The 25,639-nt window shown below is 46.1% G+C and overlaps 1 protein-coding gene across 1 annotated transcript in view; it reads right to left on the reverse strand.

Annotated features, from left to right (window-relative positions):
- The window catches only part of NPSR1 (neuropeptide S receptor 1), a 43,603-nt gene that overhangs the window by 6,471 nt on the left and 11,493 nt on the right, over positions 1-25,639 (reverse strand). The window lies entirely within an intron of this gene.

Raw genomic sequence — 25,639 nt, forward strand, 5'->3', positions numbered from 1 at the left:
GGGAGATTAGTGGAAATATTTGTTAGATTGTAACCAACCCTGAAGGACACAGTCTGTATTAAGTCCTGATTTTTTGCTGTTTGGTAGGATTATGATTTCTTTTCCCAGGCCTGTCTTCTGGAAGTGTTTTGTAAAGTCCCTTTTAAAGTCCCACCCCTCTTTTAGTTAGTAAGTACTCTTTCAGATAAATGATTTTTCTAGGAAGATCTGGGGAACTACTACAAGAGGCTTTTTCATAAACTGTCCATATAAAGGAAAATTAATCTCTTTTATATTTAACTTTCGGGAAAAGTTTGAGTAATCATGTTTCCAGTGTGCCAACCCATCCGGCCCCAGAAACTGGCCAAGAAGCAATAAGGAGTTCCCAGATTTATATAAAAAACCATAGGGGTTAGGGCCACAAGCCAAAGGGAAGGAACAGGGAAAAGGTAAAGAAATATCAGCACTGTGGTAACACACACTCGGGACCTTAATTTCCCACCCACACATCTGGAGGTATCCCCAAACAAGCCTTTAGTCTCTAGAGTACTCAAACAGCAGCCTACAACTGCCCCCAAGTCTGAGTCCAGCTCCCTGATGAGTCCTGGATGATCAAGCTGGTGAGATCTCCAGCTCCACTGTGCAGTCCTCTGCGTAGGGCTGACCAGCTTCCACATGCACGCTGCTCTCTCGTTCCCTTTCTCTAGCCTCAAACCCTCTCTCTTCTTCTCTTGCCCCCCAAACCTGGGGGGTTTCTGGGAGTTGCAGTCCCAATTAACAGTCATCACAGTGTTGTGATGCCCCCTGGTTCCTTCTACTGTTACACACATCACGTTCACATTACATCAGGAACAATTTTTCCTAGAAAACTATATTCCAGTGTCCTTGCATAAAATGTAGGTGCATGCGTATGCATTCATGGTTTCATACATAATAGCCAAAGAGCCCAACCTTCTTTCTTTCACCCTTTTCTTCAATATTAAGCTTAGACTTTCCCTTCCTCTTTTATATTATTGCAAAACTGTCTGCTGGCATAGTTTTCTTTCACTTTTTTTCTTGCAACCTTGAACATTACGATGTCATAGGGATCACGGAGACCTGGTGGGACTCCACCCATGACTGGACCACGGGGATAGATGGCTATACCCTGTACAGGAGGGATCGTGTACAGAAAAGGGGCGGGGGTGTAGCTCTCTATGTTAAGGAAAGCTACGCGTCCCTGCAAGCCGATATTGGTGACCAGGGTGGATGGCTGGAGACCCTCTGGGTTAAAATCCGTGGGGAACACGGCACAGGGGACACAATGGTGGGAGTCTATTACAGACCTCCCACCCAAAGTCCTGAGCTAGACCAGGAGTTTGCCCAGGAACTGGCTGAGGCAGCTTGCTCCAGGACCATGGTTGTCATGGGTGACTTCAATTACCCAGACATCTCGTGGGAGGATCGCTCAGCAAAATCTGAGCGGTCGCAGAGCTTCCTCTCGTGCGTGGATGACCTCTACCTGACTCAAGAAGTCTATGGGCCAACGAGAGGCAAAGCGCTGCTCGACCTGGTGCTGGCTACTGGGGAGGACCTAGTCGGCGACCTAGTGATTGATGGGAAGCTGGGTGACAGCGACCACGAGCTGATCGCCTTCACCATCCGCTGAAAAGCTGGTAAGTCGGTCAGCAACACGCAAGTCCTTGACTTCAGGAAAGCCGACTTTGACAAGCTCAGGAGGCTTGTCAGTGAGGCCCTAAGGGACTGTGACCACAGGGAGAGGGGAGTTCAAGAAGAGTGGTTGCTCCTCAAGGGAGCGATCCTCAATGCACAAACTAAGTCTATTCCATCTCGGAGGAAAGGCAGCAAGAGGGCACAGCAGCCCCCCTGGCTCTCCAGGGACCTAGCAGACCTCCTGAGGCTAAAAAGAAAGGCCTACAAAGGATGGAGGATGGGAGTCACCTCCAAGGAGGATTATTCTGCACTGGTCCGGTCCTGTAGGGAGCAGACCAGGAAAGCCAAGGCTGCAACTGAACTCCAGCTAGCTTTGAGCATCAAGGACAATAAAAAGTCCTTTTTCAGATATGTGGGGAGCCGGAGGAAAAGCAGGGGCAACGTTGGACCCCTGCTGAACCAGATGGGGCAACTGACAACTGATGCCCAGGAAAAAGCCAACCTATTAAATAGGTACTTTGCGTCGGTCTTTCATCAGCCCCATGGGACGCCTGTGCCTGCTACAGGGCCGGGAAGTCCGGGTGAGGGTGATCCCCTGCCCTCCATTAATGCTGACTTTGTGAAGGAACATCTTGAGAAGCTGGATACCTTCAAGTCAGCCGGCCCTGACAATCTTCACCCCAGGGTACTCAAGGAGCTGGCGAGCATCATAGCCCAGCCTCTAGCGCGGATCTTTGAAAACTCTTGGCGCTCTGGTGTAGTGCCCGATGACTGGAAGAATGCCAACGTGGTGCCTATCTTCAAGAAAGGGAGGAAAGTGGATCCGGCTAACTATAGGCCCATCAGCCTGACTTCTATCCCGGGGAAGATCTTAGAAAAGTTTATTAAGGAGGCCATCCTTAATGGACTGGCCGACGCCAACATCTTAAGGGATAGCCAGCACGGGTTTGTTGCGGGTAGGTCTTGCTTGACCAATCTCATTTCCTTCTACGACCAGGTGACCTATCACCTGGACAAGGGAGATGAGATTGATGTCATATATCTTGACTTCAAAAAAGCCTTCGATCTGGTGTCCCATGATCGTCTCTTGGAGAAACTGGCCAATTGTCGCCTTGGGTCCCCCACGATCCACTGGCTGGAAAATTGGCTCCGGGGTCGGACCCAGAGGGTAGTAATTGATGGAAGTCACTCATCGTGGTGTCCTGTGACCAGTGGGGTCCCCCAGGGCTCTGTCCTTGGACCCATACTGTTCAACATCTTCATTAATGATGTGGACACTGGAGTCAGAAGCGGACTGGCCAAGTTCGCCGATGACACCAAACTTTGGGGCAAAGCATCCACGCCAGAAGACAGGCGGATGATCCAGGCTGACCTGGACAGGCTCAGCAAGTGGGCGGATGAGAATCTGATGGTGTTCAACGCTGATAAATGCAAGGTTCTCCACCTTGGGAAAAAAAACCCGCAGCATTCTTATAGGCTCGGCAGTGCTATGTTGGTTAGCACTATGGAAGAAAGAGACTTGGGGGTCATCATTGACCACAAGATGAACATGAGCCTGCAATGCCATGCTGCGGCTAGTAAAGCGACCAAAATGCTGGCTTGCATCCATAGATGCTTCTCAAGCAAATCCCGGGACGTCATTCTCCCCCTGTACTCGGCCTTAGTGAGGCCGCAGCTGGAGTACTGCGTCCAGTTTTGGGCTCCACAATTCAAAAAGGATGTGGAGAAGCTTGAGAGAGTCCAGAGAAGAGCCACGCGCATGATCAGAGGTCAGGGAAGCAGACCCTACGATGACAGGCTTAGAGCCCTGGGGCTCTTTAGCCTGGAAAAGCGCAGGCTCAGGGGTGATCTGATGGCCACCTACAAGTTTATCAGGGGTCACCACCAGTATCTAGGGGAACGTTTGTTCACCAGAGCGCCCCAAGGGATGACGAGGACGAATGGTCACAAACTGCTATAAGATCGTTTCAGGCTGGACATAAGGAAGAATTTCTTTACTGTCCGAGCCCCCAAGGTCTGGAACAGCCTGCCACCGGAGGTTGTTCAAGCGCCTTCATTGAACACCTTCAAGATGAAACTGGATGCTTATCTTGCTGGGATCCTATGACCCCAGCTGACGTCCTGCCCTTTGGGCGGGGGGCTGGACTCGATGATCTTCCGAGGTCCCTTCCAGCCCTAATGTCTATGAAATCTATGAAAATCAATGAGTCATTGTTATTTCTTTTTTTGCTTGTTCTAAGGCTAAGAATTCATCTTATTTTCTTCTTCTTTATTAAAACCTTTTCCTCTGTCAAGAAAGTTTCCTATAAATCCTGTTTGTATGGCATTGTTGTTTACTCTACCTCTGTAACCCAATCTCTTATGGGCCAGAACAATATCTACTTCAAATCCAATTTCTTGTCTACTGTTTGGTTATGGTATTTCCTTTAGCATTGCATTCTTGAGTACATTGCATTCTTTCATTTTTGTTGAATGGAAAATACAGGGGAGGTAACATTCATTACTATGTGACAAGACAAAAAGTTTAAGTAACATGTAACTCCATAGATAGGATTAAAATTTTGCTTTCTTGAGCTCTCCCTTTACCAAGTTTTGAATTCCATCCAGAGCTTCATTGCCTACTAAAATGATGATAAAAGCTAAATCTGGAAGTTTTTCTTCTAGTCTTACTCAGTTCCAATTCAACTTTAGGATGAGTTTTACTCAAGCAAAGGCTATATACAACCTTGAGGAATTAGCATAATCAATAATGCAAAATAATTATAATCAATAAATGTTTATTGCATTTAATGCACAAATGCTTGTGTGCTGCTTTATATGATGAGGGATTCAATGGCACTGCACACCTTCTCTCTATGAGAACATTTAAACACAACCACTTCTGGGACAAAGGGTAGTAGCCAGCCAACACACAGCATTGTGCATGATGCACATTATGATGTGATTGGAATAACAGAAACTTGGTCGGATAGCTTACATGACTGGAGTACTGTCATGGATGAGTATAAACTGTTCAGGAAGGACAAGCAGTGGAGAAGAGGAGGAGTTACTCCTTATGCAAAAGACCTATATGATTGCTCAGAGCTCTAATATGAAACTGGATACAAGCCTGTTGAAAGTCTCTGGGTGAGGGTCAGAGGGGAGAGCAACGAGGGTGATGTCATTGTGGGTGCCTGCTACAGACCACTAGACCAGGAGTATGAGGTAGATGAGGCTTTCTTTAAACAGCTAGAGGAAGTTTCCCAATCACTGGCCCTGGTTCTTATGGGGGACTTCAATCACCCTGACATCTGCTTGGACAGCAGGAAAGAACCATCCCAATGCACAGGAAGACTAAATATGGTAGAAGACCAGCTTGGCTTAGCAGGGAACTCTTCAGTGAGCTTAAACACAGAAAGGAAGCTTACAAGAAGTGGAAACTTGGATAAATGACTAGGAAAGAGTATAAGAGTATTGCTTGGGCACGCAGGGACTGAAATCAGGAAGGCCAAAGTGCAATTGGAGTTTCAGCTAGTAAGGGATGTGAAGGGTAACAAGAAGGATATCTACAAGTATGTTAGGAGCAACAGGAAGATGAGGAAAAGTGTCAATCCTTTACTGAATAGGGGAGGCAACTAGGACTGTGAGATCTGGAGAAGATTCAGCCCAATTTGGAGGCCGAATCTCCAACTCTGAGCCCAATCGCTAGAAGCTTTAAACTTTCCAAATTGATTCGGAGCCTCTGAATCGATTCAGAAGAGATTCAGCAATTTGGAAGACGGTCTTTATGGGTAAACAGAAACTTAGAAGAGAGAGGGGGAGAAGGGAAGTGAGGTGGAGCAGTGGGGGAAAGACTGTGACTGTGATTTCTCCCTGACTGCTGTTCCAATCACAGTGTCTGGGGGGAGGGACATAGAAATAACATAAAAGCCTCTGTGTGCAGGCTTTTCTGTCCCTTTCCTGAGCTGTTTCTGACTGAGCAACAGTGTTTCAAAGGTACAGTGGCTACTGGCCTGGCTTCCTAGTCGGTAGCCTGCTACTTTTTGCTGTTAGAAAGGATTGGATAGGATATAGCTTAGTTTATCTTAGCACCTCTCTAGTTTACTACTTATCCAATTAATTTCTTTCTATTTATGTTTTCTTTTTTTTCTTTTTTTTGCAATACTCTTAAAAAAAGAAAGCTTGGTGTTTTCCCAGGCAGTGTGATCCATCACTGTGCAGGGAAGCACACATTATACATACTCACACATCATAGAAGAAGTCAGATATTCATAGAAGAAGAAGAGATTCAAAACCATATTATATATAGTGATTAGTTATTAATATTATTATAGTTAGTTTACATAAAGACTAAAGACAACACAGAAGTCAGATAGAGATTCAGGTTGAGATTAACACACACAACACAGAACTCAGAGTCCTAGAAGAAGGAAATATATTATTTTAGGTACACATTACAACACAGAAGAAGAACAAGAAGTACAGTAGTAGTCACACATTTGCATTAATAGCACATCGCAGAAAAAGACACCATATATAGTTATTAATAATCAAAGCAGAGTCCAGTGCATGCAACACAGAGCAAATAAAATACACAGCACAAAAGGAGTCACACTTCACATTCATAATTCGTAGTAAATAAATACATCACAGCACAGAAGAAGACAGACAGCACATATTTTTTACATAGTTCTTAATAATCACTAATCAATCAAATGTGATCAATCAAAGAAGAGTCCAATGCATGCAACACAGAGGAAAGAAAACACACATCACAAAAGGAGTTGCACACACGCCTTTTGCAGCACAGTAAAGATTAATATGGAGCGTGCTGGAAAGGCAGGTGCCAGGTCTTCTGGCAGGGGAGGGGGGGGAGAGGGGGAGAGCCAGAGCTGAAAGTTCTCCCCCTCCCCGCCCCCGACACATCCTCTTCCCAAGCAACCATGAGGCTTCTGCTGCCAGTGAAAGCAAGGAGGTGGGAGCAGTACCTGTACCTGATGTCCTGGCACCTGCACCACCTCTCCTAACTCCAGAAAAAGGCATCAGCAGCAGAATCACTGTCTCCTCTACCCCAATGTCATCTCCCAGTGTGAGCCTCCCACTGCCAGAGGAGGAGCTGGAGCTGGAACCAGGGGACTTGAGCATCCTGGCTCAAGCAATTTTGGGGACCAAGGGGGAATCAGAGTGGAGTGCCCCGGGGGTTGGTCCTGAGGCCAGTCTTGTTCAATATCTTTATCCATGATCCGGAAGATGGGATGGAGTGCATGATCAGCAAGTCTGCAGATGACATCAAGCTGGAGGATAGGACTAGGATTCAGACAGACCTAGACAAACTGGAAGATGGACCACAAGAAACCTCATGAAGTTCAATAAGGACAAGTGCAAATTCCTGTACTTGTGATGGAAAAACCACATGCACTGGCACAGGCTGAGGACTGACTGGCTAGACAGCAGTTCTGCAGAAAAGGGTTACAGTGGACAATAAGCTGAACATATGTGCCCTTGTTGCCAAGAAGGCTAACAGCATATTGGGCTGCATTAGTAGGAGTGTTGCCAGCAGATCAAGGGAAGTGATTATTCCTAGGGTGGCCATATAGGACCATGGAAAATCATCTGTACGTGGGACCAGGGGCAGTGGGAGTATATAGTTAGGGATGGTCTTGTTTTGCATGGGGGGTTGGACTAGGTGACCCCCTGAGGTCCCTTGCATCCCTAATTTTCTATGATCATATTGGTGAAACAGGCAAAATGATTGTAGGACAACTTTTCGTAAGATGAATGGTGTCCTGGTAATCTTGAGTCTCTGACTTTTTCAGATTGTTTTATTGTCTCTAGACAGAAGGAACAAAATCCTGTCTTCACTGACAGACAGCTGTGCAGCGTGATAGTAATGGGCTAACTGATTATTTTAAAAGGCATGAGGAATTTCCTTCCATTCCATGGCCAGGCATCTCTTAGCAGACCACTGCAGCATACTGAAGTGTGATTAGTACTTTGCCTTCAACTATGGTTGATATCTATGTCTACTCTGGTGCTGCTGAAGGCATCCTCTGTATTCACCAGCCTAAAACCTGGCCTTGCTCCTTTTAACAGAAATCCGTGTCCCTGGAGGTTACATTATCCATCTCAGAGCATTACACAAGAGCAGTTTTTGGAGTCTGCTATATGCACCAGAACAAAAATTGTGTCCCATCACAATCTGCCTCTGGAATTTTAGCTTTTGGGGCTGGTAGGTGACACTCTGAGCATATGGACATACATATATTTGGAGTCCTTTTGAAAGAGGAAGGTTTCATGTAACAGCTGCTGTCCTTTTGAAACCTCCCACTTTTGAAAGAGCTTCACATATATGTGTGTCAATACCCTGAATTAGATACTCTGAATATCTAGATCCCAGAATCTACAACTCTTTCTGTGGTTTCCTTTAGGATATGTGTCTTTCTGTACCACAGATGTCAGAAAGTAATGTTAGGTCAAAGCTGACTTCCACAATGGGGAAGAATTATGAAGAACTGTCCGTTTATACATAATGCCTAGTGAGGATATGAATATCATAGGATTTTTTTAATTGGTAGGAGATAACTCTTGCTTTTTACATTTTCATCTCAAACATTTCACAATAAATGTCACAGTGCTCTTCTCACAGTACTCTAGAGAATGAAAGATTGAGTCAGTCCTGGCCAATGTTGAGAATGTTGGAGGGTAATGAAATATACCAAATCTAATGCTTATAAAACTAAATTATTGCATTAATTGATATTAAGCATCTTTATTTTTGTCATCGCTCTTATTCTTCAACTGCTCACTCTCCAGCATGCTGGGGTTCTCTGTATCCCACTGAGGTTGAAAGAAATAAGATTGGGAGAAAATTAAAAACTAAACTAAATCATGAAGTTGTAGGAGTAATACACTGTGGCTTCAGACAATAGGTTTGCTGAAGTAAAGGCCTTGAACCCTCTTCATGAATAATACACATTGCACATTTTGTCTGGATAGTACATAATGTACATGCTATTTCTTTTGATCATGATTTTCAAAAATCAAGAGTTCTATTCATGCTTGCTACAATCACATTGACGGCTAATGCAGTTATACCTGGACTGATTTTTCTTTTTGTTGTTACTGTTTATTTTCTAGACGTAGATATTAAATGATGCCTGGAAGTGATTGTGACTTATTTGTTCCTTGATTGGTAATGCTGAGAGGTATTGTAATGCTGCTGTCAAGCTGAGTTTAAAAAAAAAAGGCAATTGATACATAAGTTTACAAATTCTTCTGGTTGGCTGCTTTGTGATGCACAACGGTGCTTTAATTTTAGTTGGGACTCTTAGTGTTACTGCAATTCAAATTATGATTATAGTGCACTGTTTAGTTCTACTGATCTATTGCCTTTTTGTCTGTTCTTTTTTCAGCTACAATTCCACAGAGCTAAACAAATGTAAAGCCTTTATGTTTTTGAAAAGTTCAGGGTATCTAAAAAATTCAGGTGCATCAGTGGGAGTTGTCCTTTTCAGTTTAATTAATCATAGACATCTGCTTACGCATGAAAATAAGAAGCTTTTTTTAATTGAAGGACGAGGGGAAGGAGAGGAGGGAAGCAAAGAAAGAAGAGTCTCAGAAAAGGAAAGAAATTCTCATTTGAAATTAACTAGGATAGCAGCCAAAATGAATGAAGGTAGACAGATGGGTAACAGTTTAAAATACACAGACATTTTATGCACAATTCTAGGCATCTTACAACCTTTTCTGTACCTTCTCTCTGTATCAAAAGATTTAGTGTTGTATTCCTGGTGAAGATACAAAGGTACCTTGTATGCAGACACACTGCAGCCTTGCAATCTCAACAAAACTCCTTTAGCAATCAAGGAGTTTGACATTAATTTGGATGTCTAGAATATTCATGATTACAGGGGTGGGGTGGGGTGGGGATAGGAACTGTGGATAAAAGTCAACAGGAGCTTTGCCATAGTCTTCACTTGGATCAGACTTTCACCCTGTATAACAAAATCTTAATCCTGTCTGCGGGAGACCTAGAATGAAAATATGCAAATCTGAATTAAAATGGAATCTAGACAATTTGGGGGGGAGTCAATTTGGGCAAGAAACATCTCAGGGACAGGACATGACTAGTTATTGGTCTGGAGATATGGTGAGTATCAATAATTGATCAGATCTGTATATGCAGAGAGAACAAAAAGCTCAACAAGATGGTGTTCAGTAAGCAGTCATGTAACCATGGGGGAAGATGAAGGAGCAGCCCCAGGCACTGCCTTCAGCAGAAGGGAGGAGGAGAGACAAAATTAGCCAACACAGCAGCTGGCCTGTGTGCTGCTGCTGAACCAAGAAGCAGAACTTCCCTATTGTGCCTCTGTCAATAACTCAATGTTTTTGAAACTCAAGCAAAAAAATTATTTGGACTAAGCCTGGTGCGGACATGGAGGGGATGTAAATTTGTCTATTATACTGCATTGTCTGTATGGGTTAATTTGTCCCTGTTGTTAATTTAGAGAGACAGAGCTGCTCTAGTAACTTGGGGGTGGTTGTATAGGCTCTACAGTAAGAATTCTAAATGGCTAATGCATGTTAGTGAATATTTATAGGACTGAGCCCACAGTCTATTATTTCTAACTCTAGCATCACTTTTTTTTTGAGCGGAAAAATATCTGCTGGTTAAGAATATCATCAGAAGCAGAGAGGAAAATATACTGGCAGAAACCAGATGTCCTAGCTAATCTTTAGAAACCAAAACTGTATTTTATATATAACAACTATACCAGAGGCGGGCAACATACAGTCCACAGGCTGGATCTGGGCTGCCAAGTAATTTTATCTGGCCCACAGGCACCCACCAATTACTTGTACCTTGCCCAGCCTGCATGCCTCACTCCCACCCTCATGCATGGAAGGGCCTGGCCCAGCCAGCATGCACAGCTTGTGGGTAGAGCTGTTGCTGGGTGACCTGCTCAGCTTCCCTAGCCTAGACACCTCCTCCTCCTGTCCCTGCTGCAGTGCTCACTCTGGGAGCAGGTAAGGAAGTGGCGGGGGAAGAGGGATGGAGCTGCAGCTGGGCGGGAGCATGGGGCTGGGATTGGCAAGAGCATAGAGCCCAGAGCCCATGCTCACGGGGGCAGTGGGAGCACGGCACGTGCGTAGGCACAGTATGGGTGTGTGGGGTATGTGGGAGGGTGGCGGGATGAGGACCCCCCCACAAACTCCCCCTGTAGTGTACAGCCCCTGCCACTGGTGACAGCAGCAGGCAGCAGGCCCTCAGGGTGCTTGTGGCCCATGAAGACACTGCTCCAACCAGTTCAGGGAGCTGCACATGGTGGCAAGGAGTGGAGCAGGCCAGTCCACCTCTTATCATGGGGAGCTCCCCACAGTGCATGTGCAGCTCCCAGCCCTGGCATGCCACCAGGGGGAAGCCCTGCAAAATGGAGCCAGCTGCTTTCCCTGCTGCCATGTGCAGGTCCTGAAAAGTAAGGGGCGAGGCTCCCCTCCACTTCTGGTGGAGTCCCACCAGCTGCATGTGGTGGCAGGGAGCGACACCAGGCCACCAGCTCCATTGTGCAGGGCTTCCTATTGGTGGCACATAGGCGCCAGGAGCTGCATGTGCACTGTGAGGAGCCCTGTGCGATAGAGGTGGGCTGGCCTGGCTCTACTTCTTGCCTCTATGTGCAGGTCCTGGAAATGGTTGGTGCTGTGTGCTGCTGGGTGGCAGCACCTGCATGGGCCACAAGCACCCTGAGGGCCCGCCTGCTGCTGCTGCTGCCACCACTGCCAGTGGAGGCTGTGGTCTCCACACCTCCCCACCCTCCTTCATACCCTGCAAACCCCACACACCTACATCCTTCCCCCACAACGCCCCCACATGTACACACACCCCACAACATACCCTACACCCCCACACGCAGCCAAACCCCCCACACACACACCCATACACCCCCCCACACCCCACCATACACATACACCCAACCCCCAACTACTCCCCACAGACTCCCACACACACATTATAAAAGAGTAAGACTTTATCTTTGAGCTATTATGCAATCATCTCTATATACAGTACGCAAACACAAATCATGACAAAATATTTTTTGAAATAAAATTAAAATATGTTATAGTAGATATTTGACTTTTGGTATATGATTTGTTTTTTCCCTGGTTCCAAGATGGCAACACACCCCTCCCAAAAGAAGTACTTCCAGGGGCAATGGGAGGGATTTCTGGTGGCAAAGGGCAGGGCAGGACCAATGGTGGCAAAGGTTAGAGGCAGGACTTATGGTCCCAAAATGGCAATGAGGGGGTGGGGTAACTGTCAAGGGGCAGGACTACACTTACAGCCCTTGACAGCTCACCAAAACTCATTAAACAGCCCTCCAGCCAAAATAATTACCCACCCCTGAACTATACTGTAACAGTAACTCATCTAGTCCCAATACTAACTACAAAAACATTTATATATGTGCTTGAATTGTTTTTATCTAACTACCTGTTACTCTTTTTCTTTGTTCTGTACAGGGCCACTTGCTGCATTCATGAATGATGGCAATGACTCTGTGACAAAACACACTTCTAACTACTCAAGCCAAAACTTGCTCCAAAAAGTGGCATAAGAAGCAAGGGGGAGTTTCCACTTTTATAGAGAAAATCATAGGGGTTAGGATCACAAGCCCATGGGCCAAAGGGAGGGAATGGGTAAAAGGTAAAGAAACAGCAACATTGTGGCAACATACACTCAGCAGCTAAATTTCCCCCACATACCTCTGGAAATGTTCCCAAACAAGCCTTTAGTTCCTCGAGTGCTCAACCAGCAGCCTGCAGCTGCCCCCAAGTCTGAGTTTGGCTCCTTTAGTCCACAGTTGTGATTGATTGAGCCAGTGAGATCTCCAGCTCCACTGCGCACTCCTCTGCATAGAGCCGACCAGTTCCACAAGTGCGCTGCTCTCTCTTCCCTTTACTCCAGCCTCATTTCCTCTTCCTTTTTCCCTTGTGCCCAGTCCCTGGGAGTTTCTGGGAGTTGCACTCCAAATTAACAGTCAGCACATCTCTGCAGACTGCCCTTTGATTCCTCCTGCTGTTTACACACATTACATTCACATTACACTATTTTTATTCTTAGCCTTTGAGTCATTCTACCAGTCTTTGTGTCATATAGCTTTTATAGCCCTCCAGTGTTTTTAATATTGATATTTTTAATTGATTGCTTATTTTTTTCTACTCATCATTCCTTTGCTGCAGCTTGAACGTACTCACTGGAACACTGGTATTTAGCATCTGAGGAATATTCTTTCTGTATTTGAAAATCAAATTTAAGGTTTTTATGAGCTTGAATTCATAAAAACAAGTAGTCAGGGTAGTATTGAAAATAAAAATATAGAAAAGGTTGTATCTGTAAAATACTGAGAACACAAACCTGTTCTCAATTTTGAATTTCTGAATGCACAGAAGTCTACACATTTTCAAACAGCAAATAGGTATTGACTATATTAATGATTGGTGTGTCAGAATGAGGTAAGTAAGAACCCTAGAACCCTTGGGCATTTATACACCTACATTTTCAAGCTGTGACAACAATGGAGATCTGGGGCATCGGAGCAGACTCAATTAATCAAGCCTGCTCCGTATGCGAGCTGATGCTCACTGCGCTGCATCTCATGCAATTGTATAAGTGGCGAAATGCGTGTCAGCACACAGAAGTTGTGTTTAAACTAAAACACCTTTGATTTGTTTTAATTCAAAAGTGTGCCACCACCATTTTCTCAGCACTGATGCTCATTTTGCCACTTAGAGAACTGCATGTGATGCAGTGCCAGGCACTTTTAAAAGTGCCTGGCACTGCGGCACAAGCATGTGTACAAATGTCCCTAATTCTCTGGCCCAAGATAAGTGACCTGAACAAGTCAGGTTTTGAAAGTTTTGTATGACATATTCTAGCCTATAGTCTCTGTTTTGACCCCTGGTTAACCTGCATGCCTAGTAATTCCTAAGGGACATTCAGGATCTTGAATTACTATTGCTATTTCTGGGAGTTATAGATGTATGGCATTTGTCAGCATTTGGCCAATTGACTTCATAGCACTTAGTCTAAAATATGACTACTGCTGGTTGTTTAAAGACATTCCTGACCATTTTCATTTCAAATGTGTTACAAACTCCAAAATAAGTGGCATTTTTACCCTGGCAATGACTAAAGAAATGGGACAAAATCGAAAAACTGCGAGGAAGAATATGTTCTGCCATATCTGATTCTTACCCAACCAAAACCAAGAGATTAACAGGGTTTTTTTTACAGAGTTAACCATACTTACTTCTGTATTTATCCCTAGCTGAGCTGCAAAAGCATTCACAAAACCACATGACTTTTCATGATTTTCATGGCCCATCAACCCATGGTTGCTGAAAGATTCACCAGTCTTGTGAAGTCCATAATTTTCACTGCAACAGTTAGCTCAAGTACGAGTGACCCAACTGCACTCACCAACTGCTGAAGCTTCCTTAGCCTGACGAAGGGTTTTTGAACCCGAAAGCTTGCTTAATAAGTATTCTCCAACCATTTGGGTTGGTCTAATAAAAGATATCAAATTCACCCAAGGAACCTTGTCTGCCAACTGCACTCAGGTTATCCAGAGAGATCTGATTAGCAGCATAGAGTGATAAAATGAACAGAGTAACTGGATTAGCAGCAGGTGAACTGTTATAACTTGAGTTGTAGCATACCCATTGCATAGTCAGCTTGGCCAACACACCTGAGCTGTGAACTCCTCATTCCCCTCTACACAGACAGCTTCCTCACTCAAGCTTAAAACACCACTTGAACTGACATCTTTCTTGTAGGAGCTAGGTTGCGGGGCAAAGCTCAAATTATAGCTCAAACTAACAGTTCAGTGAAGACAACTAGGTTGATTTTTTTTTTCTTTTCCAAGAGTTCAAATTTTTCCCAAACCTCAAATCGAAGTGTTCCTCAGGGTGTATTAGATTACAGGTTATAATTAGATTATAACTATTATGATGATGTTTGGTGTTTCTTTAAATGCATTTATGACACTCTGTTTGGTGAGTAAATTTGCATACTAATCTATTGCTGAGACTGAGGTTACAAAGAGATGGAGATGTTACTTGCAGGAAAAAGGTCTGTCTAGATTTAGAGTATGTAGAGTAAATTGTCAGTCACAAGCAGGCAGAATTCATGAGTCCAGTCCCTAAAACTGAAACTGTTTTCTTCTAAAAATATGACATTAATAAGTATTATTTTCTACTTCTGAGTATTATGTTGACTTCTGAGCCTTTAGGGAGAATTCAGGTTATGCTTTCATTTTTTTCATTTTTCTGCAACTGGCAGGTCTAGGAAGGTATTTTTTATTTTTAACAAATTTGTTTGTACATTAACACCTTCATGGTCTCCTGTATCACTATATTTTTGCATGCCACATGGCTACAAATAAGACATGCAACTTGTTTTGAAAGGCAAAATGAAAAAAACATGAATGCAGGCCGCAGAGAGCAGGGGCACAGGCTGTTCCTTGAGATCACTCAAAGGCTGCTTGTAATCTTCACAGCTAAAGATTTAACCAGGCCATAGATGCTGCCAAATTGGCATTAGCTTTTGGTTGCTCAGCCAAAAGCTGCTGCCAATTCAGCAAGGGCTGTGATGGGTTAAAGCTTGAGCTGTGGAGTTTGTAAGGGAGAGAGTGAGTAACACTGGGCATGTCTACATGTGACACTACATCACTGTAGCAGTGTATAACAGTAACATAGCATTGGCAGGCACAAACTGTGATGCCACGGCTACATTGCGGCAGCAACACACTCCCTCATTATAGTGCATGGCTATGGTGATGCAGCAGTTAAATTGAACTATGTGCTGCTGACACAGCAGAGTATGGGCTGTTACTGCACTGCCATTTACTACTTTCAAAAGCAAGTACTAAATGATGGCGCAGTAACAATGGTGCTGTAGGAACACATGTAGATGTGCCCACTGAGCAGCAGACTCGACCTCTCTTGTATACAGCCAGAGCCCAGCACATAGCCTGCCCTTGGCAACTATTATAGTATCCCCAGGCATCCATTATAGCGCCCTATGCCTCCATTATGGTGCAGAAACCAGTTTCCTCACTTAAAACATGCACCCCAATTTGGATGATTAATTTTGGGGAAGAGTGCATGTGATATGTGAGAAAATATGGTCTGAAACATAACACCTGTTGTAAAGCTTGCAATTCAACACACGAATTTGAACCAATCACTTTGGAACATGGCAAGTGCTAGAAATTAGCTATTTCAAATGTGGATGGGTAAAAGGCGCTTATGAGATGTGTATAGGAACTGGACTATGACAAGTAAAAGCTGTTCAGCTAAAGTTGAATAGTTAAACTAAATTACACTTTGCATCAACAGATGTACAAATTTATCCTCTGGTTACACTTTTGATATAGCCTACCAGAAAATATACTGTCATTCATTGCAGTACATTACTCTGGAGTGAATGGTCTTTATGCATAGTTAGACAGTAGAACTAATTTAAACTAATTTAGAATTAATTTCACCTGACAGTGCCTTAAAAATATTCCAAGTATCTGTAACACTGTTGAATTAAAGCTGCTTTGACAAGTAAATGAAGCAGATATTCCAAGGAGTTTATTGCAAGAATTCATCTCTCCCTATCTTCATATACATTTTATGTTGTGAAATCCAGTAAGTGCCTGACTTTCTTTTTGGAAACATTCTTTTTTGAGATACATATTAAAAATAACTAAAACTAAATATTAAAAATAACTAAAAATAACAGAGCAGTAAAACTGTCTCAATAAGAACATTTCACCTTAATTATTTGTATCTGAGGTGTTCATATGGGTTTTGGAGTTCTTAATAGCATCTTAATTTAAAGGCCATTTTAATTATGAAACCCTGGAAAAAATATTTGCAGTTTAGTAAATTATGCCTTTCATTTTCATAATTACTGTCATGGTGGTGGAATATTCTACATGGTGATGTGCATATTTGCTAAAACCAGATCCCACTTCTGCTTTTGGGATTCATTTGTGATCAAATCTATAATGCATTGAAGTTTTACACTTAAATGTTTTTAAATACATATATGAATGGGAAATACAATACAAAGAATAAGCTCTTTAGATGAAAATTGGATATTGGAGTATTTATATATTGCTGTTATTTTAGATTAGCCTTTGAATTATCTTGACTTCCTAGGAATTATTTAAAAAGTAGCTAATTCTGCCTTGATGTATATTGATGAGTGCTTTTACATAAGTAGCAGATGAGATAAAGAGCTTTTGAGTGTGGAGGTTGCAAAATACAACTGTGTTCTCTAAAACTTTGTTATTTTCAGTACCTTAGAATATAACAAGCTTTTCATGGTGCATGGTATTCCCTCACTATAATGTTGCAGCTGATTTTACTCCTGCAATACGCCTCTATAAAGTAGTTAGTCATGTCTCCCCAACTGAAGGAAAAGAATGCTGTTGAAGTTGAGGAATAAACTTAAAAAAAAAAAAGAGGGGAGGGGGAGAGGTTCTTTCTTGCAAAGGTATCACAGAATCCTATTGAAGACTGCCGAGACTAGATAATTAATGAGGTATTGATGAAAATTAGCTATGAGAAATGGCAATAATGAAGGTTTCAAAAATATATGTGTTAGTATAAGTGTAATTATGGAATGTATTTGAGAAGAATGGTTTGGTGCTTAGGATGGTAGCTTACAGCATGGGAGGTATGAAGATAAGTCTCTGCTCTAACAGACTTTCTTGGTTAGATCCACAAAGGGAATTAACTGTTGCAATGTCTTAACTGCAGAGGGCACTCGGCCCACTGTTAGAATTACAGCCTCACATTAGACACTATAACCTCCTTGTAGCATGCATATGAAGGAGTTATGCATCTTGAAATGGGATCCAAAGCCAGCATGCTGAGTGCAGAACTGCCTAAGTTAGGAATGCTAAAGAGAGAAATGGCATAGAGGCCTCAGCCACCAAAGGAACTTCATCACTCATGTCCACCTCCAGTTTTTCAACACAACGCCTGGGCTACAGTTAGGTGCCCTAGCCAGATCAACCATTGTCTTCATGGATACTGGAGAAGGACATGAGGATGCACCCCAATATACCTGATAGCACAGTAACAGACTAGACCAGTGCTTTGTATGTTTTATAATGAGGTGACTTCACCTTTTGGCCCTGTGGGCCAGATGAGTGGTGCAGGGTCAGTCCACAGGTGAGCTCAGACCCTATGCACCAAGCCAGGGCCTGCATGCCCAGACCCTCATGGCAAGATTGGGCCCTGGTGCTAAGAGCTGCTTCCATCTGGCCCCATCTGCGGGGATCATGGTCTGGGGGTCAAGCACTGTCCCTGCCTAGACCTGTGTGCTAAGATTGGGACCCTGTTCTGCCTCCTCCCAGCCCCACGTGCTGGGATTGTGCCCCCCGCCCCCCTAATCTCCAACCAGCCTTACAGTCTGGGATTGGGGCTCCAGGGCTCCATCCAGCCCTGCTGGCCCTGTGCTGTCCTGTGTGCCTGACCCAGTATGCAGGGCCATGGCCTGCAGGGCCCCTCATGGACCTGTTGGGTGTCCCACAGGCTGGATGACCCAGTGCCATGGGCTGGATCTAGCCTGCAGACTGGTCGTTGAGCACTCCTGAACTAGACCATTTCTTTGGGAGTGAAGGAGAACAACTGTCAAATCCCCATTCTGCCAGTCAGTGTGGTAATCTGAACTCTCATCTCCAACATCCCAGGAGAATGCCCTACCTATCAAGCACTTGGCTATAATAAGAAGTATCCCTGTTGTGTTTAAATTATTGCTCCCTTTTATATTATTAATTAAATGTGGCTTATTAATATTTAATTAACATTTTATTAATATGTTCCCATGCCCAATTAATATTTCATAATTCACCCAAGGAGAACAAAGTCAGCAGAAAGGACTGAGAGGCTTCTCCCTTAGAATAACCAGTAACCTTGTGGTGAGTACTTTCCCTCAAGATGGGAGAAGACCCAAGTTAAAGTCTGCGTAATCAGGCAGATAAGGGATTTGAAAATAGGATGCTGATTCCCAGTGTGAGAGCTAGCACTTATGATGAAACACAAGTATGTCTGACTGTCCCAAGAGATTCTGTCCCCACCTGTCTTTTAGCCAAACCTTAGAAGTTCTCTGATAATGCCTTCAGGTTGACTCCTCAAGCAAGATAGGTGGGGCTGTCCACCTATCTAGTGTGAGAATCCCGGTGGGGCTTCATTATGCAGTGAGGCTCTAGGAGCTCAGCATACTATAGTTGGTTTGATCACCAAGATGTGGGTGGTTGATTACATTTTTAACTGTTCTCTTTAATAGGGAAAAATTCAGCTCAGACCAAGCTCATACCTGAAGACTTTTTTAAATGCTGTAGTTATGCTGTAGTTCAAAATACAGCATAACTAGAGATATAGGGATATTGGAACTCTCCTTGCCTTCTCTCTACTTTTGACTGCTTAGGTGCTTCTAAGTCTATGACTACAAACTTTAAGGTAAATGCCAACCTATGTTGATCCTCGTGTCCTATAGAAGAGAATGGCTGTTCTGTAACAAGAAGTGTATCATAGTGAATGCATGTGTAGACATTGGCAGACAAGGTTCCTTGGATGAATTTGATATCTTTTATTAGACCAATCAATGGGTAGACATTAAACCTTTACATAGATAACATAGATAAGTTACATCTGTCTCCTGCCTTTTTGTTTTTTAACTTCTAAAACTAGATTATTGCAGTGTACAAGAAATAACCATCTTGCCAAGGAGGAAAGATTGATTAGATGACCTGAAAGGTATTTTTCCACCTCTGTGATTCTCACTATTTTAAAGGGGAACAAATGATGATCTTGCTAATTTGTGACAGCTGTGCAGTCTGGCACTGAGAATGGATTGCTTAACAAAGTTAATGTGGCTATGAGCAAAATACAAAAGTTATTGCTTTCCTCTGGAGACCAATTTCAGGCTAAGTTTAACCAGCATTAAAATCTTCAGCTGACAGATGCTCCACTGGAACAGATGATTTCAGCCACCAAAGGTCCCAGGGTTTTCCATTTTTCATACTGATAGAGATAAATCTGTTTTGACTGGAAGCAGTAGAACCAGATAGCTATGATTAAACAATAAAAAACTACAGAATGCTATTTAATTGCCAAAGCAGCTGAAAGCACATCAAGCTACCTGGCCGCTTGCTGACATAACATTACAACAGCATGATATTACAATACTCATTAGCCTTTGACTTACCTAAACAGTGCTATCATTTCTGGAAACAAAGATCAGAAGCAGCTGGTTCTACTTATATTATAATAAAACAAAAAGACAATAGAGGCTCATGTGCTTCCAGCATCAGCTGTGGTGGAGACCAGGGAGACTGATTGCACTTTTCCCAAAATGAACTGTCCATAAGGCATACAGGTACAGCTCTCCTTTCAAGGACCATACAATATGCCTCCAATTTATGTGAGGAAAGGTATCACAGTAAGGCTGCTTTTCCACAAATAATGAAGCCCAGAGACAAAAAAGAAATCCTCTTGGGATGTTTGTACCAGAAGAAAATGAAGTAAACAAAGTGAAGAGGTAGAGACCGCTCCCTAGCTGTTGTCTTTTCAAAGACGTTGAGAAATCTTGCTCTTGTCTAGGTCAGGTACGCAGCATTAGATTCTATTTTTAGCACTTTGACTTGCTAGAGAAAAATTTTCATCTATAAAAGTGTTTCACTCCTTTATCTGAGCCTTTCCCTATGAAGCTGAACTTCACCTAGTCTTGGTCTCCTTCCACTTTTCCTTTCCCTCAGATGCTAAGGAATGGACTACCTCTTGCACGGGACAGCAATAAATATTCCACAAAGCAACTGAGAACCAGAAGTAGCTTTAAAAAGAGAAGAAGTTATTAGAAAAATAAAAGTTAGACTCTGTCAAAGATAAAAGTTTCAGGATGTACCTAGGTCTAAAACTTCACCCAGCCTTGCCTGAGTAGGCTAGAAGCTTTGAAATTACAGTAATAGTAGGAATCACTAGAATCTGGGAAGAAAACACTTGCATTCTGAGCTGATTCTATTCCTTGTGAAGCTTCCTCTGACACTGGGTGCGTCTACACAAGACAATTTACTGTGCAGTAGAGCAGTTTACTGTGCAGTAAGTGTGTGCATCTACACATGCACATGTTTACTGCACAGTAAGCTGCTCTACTCGCAAGTAAATTTACTACCTGCAAATGCAAGTAGTAAATTTACTCATGAGTAGTTACTGTGCAGTAGTAGATGCCAACCAGGAGCAAACTCCCAGTCAGCTCTGGTGCCAGGAGGCCAGCCTTATGTTATGCCCAGGGTCCTGAGGATGGGAGCCTCTCTAGCCCCAGCCCCAGACCTGCAGGCACTATGAGCTGTGGGTCACTCATGAAGGGAGCCTGTGGTAACCTCTGGCCATTGGCTCCCCCTACACAGGCCACAGGCCAGCTCTTCCAGCCTGCCTGCACCTGGTGCCACTCCCCAATACTGCATTGCCACACAGCTGCCACGGCTGTGCCATCCAGCCCCGCAAGATGCTGCAGGCTCCTGGCAGGCCTGACAGCACCTGGGCCTAGCTGCAGCCAACTTCTGGCCACCAAGGTCAGCACCAGCTGGCTGTAGGCAACAGCAGCCTGCCTGGACCCTGCAGGTGCTGTGGGGCACCACCTCGCTGCACAGCTGCCAGTCCCACAGCATGCCCCATCGCTGGGTGCTGCAGGCAGCTGCCTAGGCCTAGCAGCACCAGGACAGCTGCACAGAGGCCCAGTGAGCCAACACGGGAGCCATGATGGCATCCTTGCCAATGCCACATGCTGCTTCCCAGGGCCCCAACTGTTTCATGGAGGATCCTGGGGACCTCATGGCACTATGGGGTGAGGCTGAGGGGCAGAGGCAGTTCACATGGGGTGGATACTCTAATGCACATGTGTACGAGGGGTTGTGAGGCTGAATGTGGGGAGCACAGGCACAGCTGGTTGGTGCGGCAATGCTGCATAAAGGTCAAGGTCTTGCAGACACAGTGAGTCACCATCACCAACTACAACCATTGGGTGGGGAGTGCCTGCAAGTCTATACCCTTTATGTGGCAACTGGATGCCATCCTCATGCCCTGGGACCCAGCATACTGCAGGATGAGCGGCCTGCCCAAGCCCCCACTGCAGCCTGGCACTCACGGTGATGTGTCGCAGCCTGTACCACCATCTCTCCACCCTTGGCATCTTCCATCAGGTTGGAGAGCCTGGGCCAGCACCTGCCCCATCATCTCCACAACCTCAGTCCCAGCCATGAGGTGCAGGCAGTCATGTCCCCACCAGCCACCAGCAGTACCAGCTCCTCCCCGGTGGGGGCTGGCCCTGGAGTGGCTCCCTAGAGAGGCCCTCTGCGGGCAGGGTGTGGGTATGGGCAGCTCCATTACCAGTCATCCAGGAGCCACACAACCCCCCAAATCTGGTTGCCATGAGCTTGGCGGCAGCACAGGAGACAGGCTGGCCTGCAGGAGAAGAAGGTGGGTGTGGGGTCTAGAGTTGCAGTAGCAGGTGCTTCAAGGAGCTAGGCCCATCATGGCCTGGGAACAGGGTGAGGGAGGCAAGCTGCCTTCAGCCAGCACCCAGCAGCCTGCTGTCCCCTGGGGAGTGAGTGGGGATGGGGCTGGGGTGGTAGCTGCCTAGGCCTACCCCCATGGTCTGTGGACAGCCGTGCACACACGACCCCGTTTGAAGCCAGACAGTGCACAGCCCCCTGGTACAAAGCATCTTATCTCAGAAATGTTGCCAACTCTCACAAACAGCTTGTTTCTCATGGCTCTGTACATCCTGCAGCTGCATGCAGGGAAGAGGCTGAGTTGGCAGCCTGGTTGCACCATCAGGGTCACCAATGCCCTTAGCCACAGTCCTATAAATGTGCCAGCTCCACAGGAGGACGACTTAGAACTGGCTGTTGATAGCCTTGGAGGACCAGCTGGTAGATGCATGGCCATGGTGGGCAGAGGACATCTACTGCCAGGACGCATGGGACCAGCACTGAGAGGCAAAGGACCAGGCAGACTGGGAGTTTAAGGCACGCATCCTGGCCCTGGAGAAGCATCATATGGAGGCCCTGGAGTGGCAGGCTGTGCTTGCTACCAGGGCAGTGGAGGTGATGGAGGAGGACTGCTGCATGCTGGACACCATCCTGATCCTGGCCATTGCCTTTGTGCCACCCACTGCCCTGCCTACCCCCTGACAGCTGCCCACTGCCCAGAAATACGCCCTCTTGTGGGCCTGGGTGGAGGTTCAGTGACATCTCCATTGTCTGAGAGCCCCTGCCACAGACCCACCCCTGGGCTGGGCTGGGCCCAGCCATGCCTTTTGCCCCAGCTTCACACAGCTGCAGAGCAGGATCTAGGACTGCAAAATGGCCCTTTCCCTGGCCACTGGCTGCCAGAGGGGGAGCTACCCATACTGGAGACCGGCAGCTGCCATTGCCCCTGGGCAAGCCCCCAAACTGCCAGGCTTGCTACAGTTTGCCTTCCCATGAGGGAATAGCCCGAGGCCAAGATGTTGGTCACCTGTACCTGGGCTCTGCCCACTAGGCACCCCACCCCTGCTGCCCCCACCCCAGGAGGGAAAACACAATTGCAAATGGTTTATATGGGGAAGAGGGTATTTTATTGGTGGTGGGTAGAGTTGGTGGTGGAGGGGACAGGGGTTTTTTTTGTTGGGGGGGGGAGGGGGTCTGTGTGAGGGAAATAAAGTATTTTTCAAAGAACTGCCCACAGTGAATGTGGCACTGGGGCGGCGGTGGTGGGGAGGGTCTGTGGGTGGCTGTCCAGGTGGGCTGCAGCAGGGAGTGCCGGAGCAGGTAGGTCAGCCAGCACCTCTTGCACCTGGTGCTTTGCCCTGACTGGCAGGTGTGTGCTTCACCTAGGGCCTTGGCTGGGGGGGACGGGGTGTCTGCTGCTGTCCCTGCTGCTGAAGCTGGTCCTCCTGCTGCCAGGTGTCCTCTGCCCGCTGTGCTTCCTATGCCCAGGCCTTCTGAAAGAGCTCCCCCGAGGCTTCACAGATGTTATGCAGCATGCAGGCATGACAATGACCTGGGAGATGTTGGCCTCAGAGAACTTGAGGTGGGCCATGAGGGTTTACCAATGTCCCTTCCACCTGCTGCAGGTGTACTCCACGAGGGTGTGGGTCTGGCCCAGGCACTGGTTATAGTGGGCCTGGTGGGGGTCCAGCTGGCTGGTGTAGGGCCACATGAGCCAGGGGAGGAGTGGGTAGGTAGAGTCCCCAGTGAGAAGGGGTGGGATCACCATGGCACTCAGTTGGAGGACTGGCACCCTCAGCTCAAAGTGCCCATTCTGTACCAGGCCTGGCAGGGTAGAGTTCCAGAAGATGCAGGTACTATGGGCACTTCCCACCCAGGTGGCACTCACATTCACAAAGGTGCCACAGTGGTCGGCGATGGCCTGGAGCATGATGGAGTGGAAGCCCCGCTGGCTGTAGTAGGGCAGTCACCATGGGATGGGCAGATGATGGGGATGTGGATCCCATCCAGGCCCCAATGCACTGGGGGAACCCTAGGGTGCAGAACCCCACCACCACCACCAGGGTTTTGTGCATGCAGAGCACCATGTGCCCCAGCATATCCTGGAGGGTGCCACACACCTCCAGGATGGCCTCCCCATCAGTGACCTTGCCCACACCAAGTAGCAAAGGCTGGAGGGCATGGCCAGCTTCAGCAAGGTGATGGCCAGCTGCATATCCATGGGGAGGAGCTGCTGCATGGCAGTGTCCTGCTGCTCCAGGTATGGGCAGAGCTGCTCCAGGAGGTCCAGGAAGGTGCTCCAGGTCATCCAGAATGCCTCCAATCACTGCTCTTCATCCCAGATGGCCTGAACAACATGCAGCCACCAGTTCTGGCTGGCTGGGCAGGCCCAGAGGCAGCAGGGCTAGACACCCAGGAGAGTGTGGACAGCCCTGGCAGTGCATCCAGGAACATATGGTTGGCACCCGCGCTGGGGTCCGGTCAACAAAACAAGGTCCAGGCAGCAGCTACATGGTGGCAGGAGGCCTGGGATGGCACAGTGTGGCCAGCCAGGTGTTTGTTGCATGGGGGGAGCCAGTAGGGCCCAGTTTCCCATGGGTCTGATAGCGATCACTGTGGCAGGCCAGCAGGAGCCCAGGGCACTGAGTATCGCTGCCAGGGGCAGAGGCTTGAGCAGCCATGGTGCAGGGAGGCAGAGGCTACAGGGAGAGAGTTGCCATGCTCCTGCCTCCTCACTGTGCACACTGCTCCTGGCCAGAAAAGCAGTTGGCCAGGGAGCGCTGCCTTTTAAAGATGGCCTCCAGCTCCCTCTGGTGGCAGCAGAGGCCTGATGCAGGGGGTCTCAGGAAGTGGGATCAGTTTGCTGCTTGGAAAGGCAAATCTGCTCCCACTTCCCTGCAAATGTAGATGCCTCCCCAGGAGTGTTTACTTGCAAGTAGTTTATTCATGAGTAATCTGCTCCCAGTCAAATGCACGTGTAGATGCACTCTGAGTCCTTGACCAACCTCTACCAGAACTGAAAACTGCTTCTTCTCCCTGCATCTCTCTCTTACTAGTCTAGTCATTTAATCAGTTTCTAGCATCCAGACCAACAGGTGACATAGCATGTTACATGACAAATTAACTTTGCCCAGCAGCAGTACCCGCAAATAATCCATGGGAGGCTGCCTCTTTAAACAGAAATATTCTAGCTACTTGTATGTGATACCACAGGGGGTATAATTAGCATGGGCTGGGCTATTTAACGCTATCATTCAGCAGTGCTAACTAGTTTGTCTGAAGCACTCTATGGACATCAAAGATACACAGCTTTCAGTTTAAGAGGCAGCCTCCATGGTGTATTTGAGCGTTGCAGATTGTTCAAAAGTGCTGCTGCCTACTGCCTCACTGGCTAAGTTTGCCCTTAGATATGTCCTCACTCTACAGTCTTTTTAAATCTGTCTTGAAATCCATTTCCTTCCTTGAAATGGAAACTCTTG

Source organism: Alligator mississippiensis, chromosome 5, assembly GCF_030867095.1.
Source record: "Alligator mississippiensis isolate rAllMis1 chromosome 5, rAllMis1, whole genome shotgun sequence".
Taxonomy (NCBI): domain Eukaryota; kingdom Metazoa; phylum Chordata; order Crocodylia; family Alligatoridae; genus Alligator; species Alligator mississippiensis.